The sequence below is a fragment of the Condylura cristata genome, unplaced genomic scaffold (assembly GCF_000260355.1).
Source record: "Condylura cristata isolate star-nosed mole 26May11 unplaced genomic scaffold, ConCri1.0 scaffold00033, whole genome shotgun sequence".
NCBI classification, from domain to species: domain Eukaryota; kingdom Metazoa; phylum Chordata; class Mammalia; order Eulipotyphla; family Talpidae; genus Condylura; species Condylura cristata.
The window spans coordinates 15,066,787-15,074,347 of NW_004567134.1; positions in this window are offsets into that span (position 1 = coordinate 15,066,787).

Genomic DNA, 7,561 nt, shown 5'->3' on the forward strand with positions numbered 1-7,561 from the left:
ACCTCTCCTGACCCGCCTGCCCGCTGCTCCCCTCAGCCGTGTATTTCATCAATCTGCCTGTTCTGCTCCCCACTCTGTCTCTGGTGAATCCTCTCACCCTCCGCATCTCTGGCCTGTACCCCAGTTCTGTACAAATAAATAAATCTTAAAAAAAAATCAATTTGAATGATTTTCTCTGGGAAACTTGGGGATTCATCAGAAAGTTTCTGCACTGAGAAAAATTCCAACTCTGGATGTCGGTCCAGGTGAGTCGTCAAAGGTGCTCAGGGCTGAGAGGCCATTGTGTGCTCTCGGGAGCCCTGGAGCACCTGAGGACATGATGTGTCCAGTCCGAGGATGTCCAGGAATTCAGACCTGGAGAGAGGAGGGGATGGTAGTTTTCACAACAACAAATTAACAACAAAAAAAAAAAAAACTGAAAAGCCCAAACGAAACAACCCTTGTGTACCTGTACCAAGAACAGACTTCAGTGGATACTGGCCCCTGAAGCTTTGGGGTAGCTGGGTGGGGCCTGGGTCTGTGGGGTAGGGGGGGAAGGTTATCATGGTAGCCACTGGCTGTGCCCTCTTTCACCTCCCTTTGCTGTACAAAAGCATATTGTGCTCTACAGGCTGGGAAGCATGGGGAGACTCAACATTCCCTTCTGGACGACATCTCTGGGAGCAATGGCCCCCTCTGTGCTTAACGCCATCTCCTGACCTCCCGCATGTGCTAGACAGGCCGAGTGTCTGTCTACCTTACTAACATGTGAGTGCCCTGAGCAGAAGCCACAGCTTCTTCACCTCCGGGTGGCCAGTCCACCGCATAACAAAGCCCGAAACCACGAGGGCGATCAGTAGCTCTTGAATGATTGGTTGCAAGTGTTTAAATTGCACCCTCCAGCCTACTATCAAGTGTTTAAATTGCACCCTCCAGCCTACTATTAAGTAATCCTTCAAAGATACCTGTCCAGCGTTCTCCTCTCCCTGCTGCACATTTTTCTTGTAACGGTTTTATTTTTCTGTCATACTGAGCTGACTTTTGCAAACCTTTCTCGGCTGATTGTCCTCCCACACTAGACGTAAACTCTACAAAGGCAGGGATCCTTTTTAAGGACGCTATTATTTCAGAGCAGTTTCAGTCTCACATCAAAATTAAAAGGACAGAAGCTTGGGGATGTAGCTAGCGGTAGAGCGCATGCTTCTCAAAATTCAAAGGATGGTACAACGATGTCCCCCCACACCCCCCACCAACACAGGAGCTGTTTAGTACTTGTAGTCCTATCACCTGCACACTAGCACAAAGCACACACGTCTGCACGTGCTAGACACGCAAAGTAAATTGTACTGTACAATTCCAGTAGGGTCAACTCCATCATCTTGAGAAGTTTTATGCTCCTCATTTATGTCTATAAAACTGATTAAAATTCATCAATGTAACCGCCACCCAACTACTAGTTAGGCCTACTTTGGCATCCATGGGCCTTTTCACATGAACATAATTTTGTCTCAAACCTGTGGATCCTTGGCCAGTGTTGTCCCTGATACACAGAACTGCTAGATGACATACAATTTCTGTTCTGAGTAGAGTCAGAGGGCTGGGAAGTTGAAGCCTGAGGCTTGCAAAGGGAGTGATTTTGTTACAGGGCAGCCCAGAGTGGACTTGGGCTGCCTGTAGGTGGGACCTCACCCATGCACTTAAAATTCAGTTATACTGCAGGCACACACAAAAGTGTGAAAATTGGTTTTATTACAAAAAGGGGAAAGCAATGGAAACAACCCAGGGAAACAGAGCAGGATACAAAGTAACTGGAATACATTACCAGAGATCGAGAGATGCAATGGCACTCTATTTATCCTCCAATGTCCCAGAATTCCTGCTTAGCTCCGCCCTTAGGTCCTCGCAGTTCTCTCCCTGTTACTGCTGGGAGTTGTAGTTTCCAATCACTGGAGTAGGGGGTAGAGTCCAGTAAGCTGGAGTAGGGGGTGGAGTCCACAAGACTGCAGCGTTCCTTTAGGACAGCCTTCCCCTTAACAATTCAGATACAGGCTTACCTCATTTTATTGCATGCTGCTTCACAGGCCTTTGTAGATAGTGTGTATTTACAATTGGAAGCCTTGCACAGCCCAACAAAAGCAAATCTAGTGGCTCCAGTTTCCAACCGCTCACTTGTGTCTCTGTGTCTCATTTTGGTAAAAAATGACTTTTTCCCTTTTTTTTTTTTTTAGTTCTGAAAAAAAAATTACAGAATTAACATATATTCTTGTAAAAAGTGAAGCCAGTTTTAGACCAATGTTCATAGCAGCATTATTCATAGTAAGCAAAAAATGAAGCTAATCCAAATGTCTGTGAGCTAATGAGTAGATAAACAGTGTGGTGTATCTATACAAGAGGGGATTATTCAGCAATAAAAAGGCAGGAAATTCTGATACATACTACGACATGGGTGAGTTTCAGAAAGAACATGCTAAGTGAAAGCAGTCGGTCATAAAAGCCCTCCCAGGGTGTGATTCCATTTGTAGGAGGGTGGAAAAAAGGCTGATGCAGAGACACAGAGAGCAGATGAGCAGCTGCCACGGATGGAAGGGAGAGAGACTAGATTGTTGGTGGAGCCAGTCTCTTTAGGGAGTGAAGGGCATCTAGGAATCACAAAGCGGGATGGTTGCCCAACTCTGTTAAATATACTAAAGGCCGCTCACTTAGACGTTTAGCGGTATGACTTTTAAGCTCTGTGGATGATATATCAACATATGATGTTAAGGAAAACAAGGTTACTTCCACCTGCCTAGCACATCCCTTCTGCACCCACCTACCACCTCTGTATTCCTGGTGCTGACAAGAGCTGGCTGAGGGGACAAAGAAGGGCTAGAATCCTCCCATGCACTCAGTCCACCTAGGAAAGGATAATTTTTTTGTAAATCACACAATAGTGTCTATGGGCCAGCAGTGGCCTTGACCACTGAAATGGGCTTTGGAAGGAGGAAGGCTGCCACATCATGTACTTACTACTACTCACTCTACAAGCTTGAATTAAAATCCAGGCACTTCCTATAGCTGTCACATTGTGTTGGGTGTATGTAAGGGGTTACTTTCTAGAATGGACTAAACTTTGACCCTCTGTGCAAGTTGAGTTGAAAATTATCTCATTTATCTTAAAAAACACGTTTCTAGTTTAAATGGCTGTTACTGCATTCTTTAATTTCTACCCTTTTTATTCCAAAAGGATTCAACTTCACATTAGGACCCTGGAGTATGACTTTTATATTTGATATCACTGAAGTACCACCACTACCAACAGAATTTCCTGAGACTTACTTTTTGTAACAATGCAGTTTTTCGGACAGCATTCTTGTATGGATTTCAAAAGAACTCAAATAATGATATTTTCTACACTAAATTTAATCAGTGAGTCAGCATACATTTGTTTGAATTACTATTATGTCCAAAGTAACCCTCTGTTCTAAACAGGAAGGACCTTCGAAGTCTGGTATTTTGCATACAAAGTGTGTGTGTCTGATATATAGTAGGTGCTCAATATCTGTAACTAAACCAGTGAACTCAGAACAATTGGATTTACCTGTGATACCTGACCAAACACTAGGTAACAGCCACAGAACAGTAAATCCTTAGTTCTTCTTGCAGAGAAAGAAGAGGAAAAGTAAGGGTATAATATAATTAGTGATTACTTTTAGAGAACTCCAGAATCCTGTCAAACTCATAACTATTGTTTGTTTTAGTATTACTTGTAGTGTTTTAAGCTGCTAATTTTCTTCAGCAATTTTCTGTGCTCCTTTGCCTATTTATTTATGAAAGCAGCATTTACTATTAAGCTTCAAGATGACTCAAAAGTGTCTTCGTGTAAAAATCAATTGTCCATGGTTCTCAAATCTGGCTGCACATTGAACACTTAATGGTTTGTTTATGTTTGTTTGTTTCCAGTCATAGAAAAGTGGCATTCAGGGTTCCTAGACTAATTAGAACCACAAAGCTGAGCTCCTGAAACTTTTCTTTTTTAAAGATTTATTTATTTATGCATACAAGAGCTGGGGTACAAGCCAGAAGTGTAGGGGGGGTGGGGGTGAGAGAATTCACCAGAGACAGAGTGGGGAGCAGAAAAGGCAGACTGACTGAAAGACACTGCTGAGGGGAGCAGAGGGCTGGTGAGACAGAGGGATCTGCTTTGCCATGTGGGTCACCTCCCTGGCTGAGGATCAAACTCATGCTGCAGTGGCTGTGGATAGTGTCATAGTGCTGCGCTTTAACCCCTTGTACCACTAGGCAGGACCTGAGCTCCTAAATCTTAAACTTAAGAAACATCCTATATGATATTTTAAGTTTGATTTTCTACCCACACAAATTAAACAAGAACAAACTTTTCTTACAAAAAGGGGGAAAGATTTCATGGAATGCCAAATTCTCAACATTGTGCCTAATCTTGCTTCCTTTCCACCTTCCCAGACTTGGATACTCGTCTTCATGCACATTAAAACCAGAGAAGCACTGCTCTGCTGGAAAGGTCCAAAGCAGTACACCCAACACTCTTGTTAGAACACAGAAAAGAGGAAGCCAGTCTTCATGTTGGCCACCGTCCTGAGAATCACTGGGTCCCAATCAAGACAGAGGAGACTGCCTTTTCAAGTGTTTAAGGGCCATGGCTTAGGATGATATCTTACCCAGAGCATCTCTTCCTCCTGGAAAAAAAAAATTCCAATTACTCTGGGTGAGAAATGAGAGCATTGGAAATAGTAAGCATATTCAGCATGTGGAGAGAACAGCTGGTATTCTGTAAACATGAAGTAATTTATTTCTTGGCAAGAATCCCTTCAACTAGTATAGTTAACTCTTACTTATCTAGGATCAGAGTGGTGGTTTCAAAGTGTCATGTTCTGCGTCTTTTCTTCATTGTTTTCCTAAATTCCAGGCTATCCATGATATGCCTGAGTGGCCAGTGGGATGAACGGTGCAGAACCCCAGGTAGCTCTCCTTTCAAGCGCTCACTTAGACATGTTCTTTGCCACACAGTGTCAGGTGGAAAGAAAAAACCTGGTTTTAAGGAGGACTCATAGTCCTTAGAGGAGATAGACAGATGTTTGATTTTAAACACAGATGAGGAGGTGAGCTAGGGCTAGGAGGTGAAGCTGCGGAGAGATCCACAGACCTCTTTCAACTCCAGGCTTTCTACTCGTGGGGTACAGGGGTGAGGGGCTGGGATGGAAATACATGTGGGTTGTCCAGCAGTTATTCCTGAGTTCAGTCTCTCTGCCAAGGCCACTTAGCAATGGCAGAAGAGTGGAGGGAATGACTGTGATGGCCATTCAGACTTTTGCCAGCAAGGGAGAGGGGATAGGGTGACGACAGGAAGCCGAGTCTATTAAAAAAGACCAGGTTTGGGTGTTTTGGTTTTGTTTTTGTTTTTAGAGGAGAGATTTGCACACAGTTATACAAAAAGAGAAAGTGTGAAAAGAAAGAGAAACCTCAAGAATGAAGGTGTCGACGCGTATCTGTTCATGCTTCTCTGGCTGGCTGAGAACAGAAATGGGAAGAAGCTGTCAGCTGGAAGACCCGCAGCTCTATGGTTAGTGAGCAGGAACACGCTGTGAAGGGAATCACCTCAAATAAATAAACCATCCTGTTCTTCCTCACTTGGGAGTCCATTCATCTAATTCTCAACAAACTAAACTGAATTTCTTGGCTGGACAATTTCCAGGCCCATTTGTGCTGTCTCCCTAACCCTACCTATCAGGCTCTAGGTGAAGAGTGACCAGTCAGGGAAAGGCTTCATTTACACTTCCTCTTCCCACATTCACATGGCAGAATCTAGTACTTTTTTGTCTGCCATAGCTCTGGTGCCCCTGGGGAGTGCCCTGAGTTCTAACTTTCATATTGGGAGGAGTGGGGGTTGGGAGGGGGAAGATGCCCTCTGCAGAGTTCTTAGCTGATCCTGCTTGGGGCTAGAAGTCATCACTTTCAGTTCTCCCAGATCTTAATTTTGATAAATACAAACCAAACTGTAATTAACCTTTACGTATAAACTGAGCTTCTAGTAGAGACACTAGAAAAGGCAACAAAATCTCATGCCTGTGTTTATATTGGGCTTAAGACCAGAAGCCAGAGACCTTTGTAGACTCCTCTCCAAAAGATAATAGTTTCGCTGCTCTGGTGGAATAGTGGGTTCTAATTCACAAACTAGGTCATCATTTTACACATGCAAGGCAGACATGCTTAGGAACTGCTGGTGTCTGAGCTGGGGGGACAAAGCAAAGCTCAATGCACATCCTTGCCCAGAATTTTCAACTTTAGGAGAAATGAACTGGTCACAGAAATGACTTGATAGTATAAGACAATAGAAGTAGTAAGATGTGTTGGGTCATCTTTGTTTTTTCCAAATTAAAAATAATTATACCAGTCACATATGAAAGTGTTTTGTTGAAAGAAATAGAGGATATCTAGGAGAAAAGTGGTTCAATCTTCCCCCTTTCTACCTTCCCATTTTCATGTTCCTTCCCAGACTTATTTTGCTCTTCTCTCTTCTGATAGACACGTGTGTGTACTTTATTTAGTATAAACATGCCTGTCATTGTTTAGCATAGATTATCTCAAATATAATGTCCTATGGATTTTTACTTAATAGTCTTTTTATGTCAGAATATACAGATCTGTACTTTTTAGAGTCAGTGTGATGTGACTAAAGAATATTTTTTAAATGTACCCTACAACAAAGAGTGAAACAAAACATGTAAGTTCTAACACTTTTGATTGGCAAACACTTTGATTACATTATTTCCCTTTTTAATTATTTATTTCAAAAGACTAACCCTCATAGAAATTTTTCTCTTTCATTTACAATCTTTTAAAAACATAGATTTAATGCATTATTTCAACATATAGAAGGCTTTGTATAAATGTTTTGCTTAAAACCAAGTGTTTTGGGGGGCCTCCCTGGTGGCGCAGAGTGTTAAAAGCACAGCACTAAGAAGCTAAATCCGCTTCAACGTGAGTTTGATCCCCGCCTGCCCCGGAGGTGACCACATGGCGTGGCAGACCTCTCCTGACCCGCCTGCTGCTCCCCTCAGCAGTGTACTTTGTCGATCTGCCTGTTCTGCTCCCCACTCTGTTTCTGGTGAATCCTCTCACTGTCCCTGCACCTCTGGCCTGTACCCCAGTTCTGTGTGCATAAATAAATAAATCTTTAAAAAAAAAAACAAAACAAGTGTTTTTGAAAGGACTATTTAAGTAGAAAATACTGAAATTTTAGCTTAAAATATATATAAATGAATACTGTGGATTCCATAAAACAGAATTAAAATGAAATTTAAAATTTTTAAAAAAATATCTAAGGATAATAGTAATTCGTCTGTACCTAAGTACATCAGGGGCTCTTCTTAAAAATTTCAGTTCTGGTCCTCCCTGGTGGCTCAGTGGGTTAGGATGGCGCACGGCAAGCCAGCTGCAGCCACCTCAGTGTGGTTGGACCCCTGCCCTGGAGCTGACCCACAGGGCGCGGCAGACCTCTCCTGTCTGGTCCCGCTGCTCCCTTCAGGGGTGTTCCTCCTCGATCTGCCTGTTCTGCCTCCCACTCTGC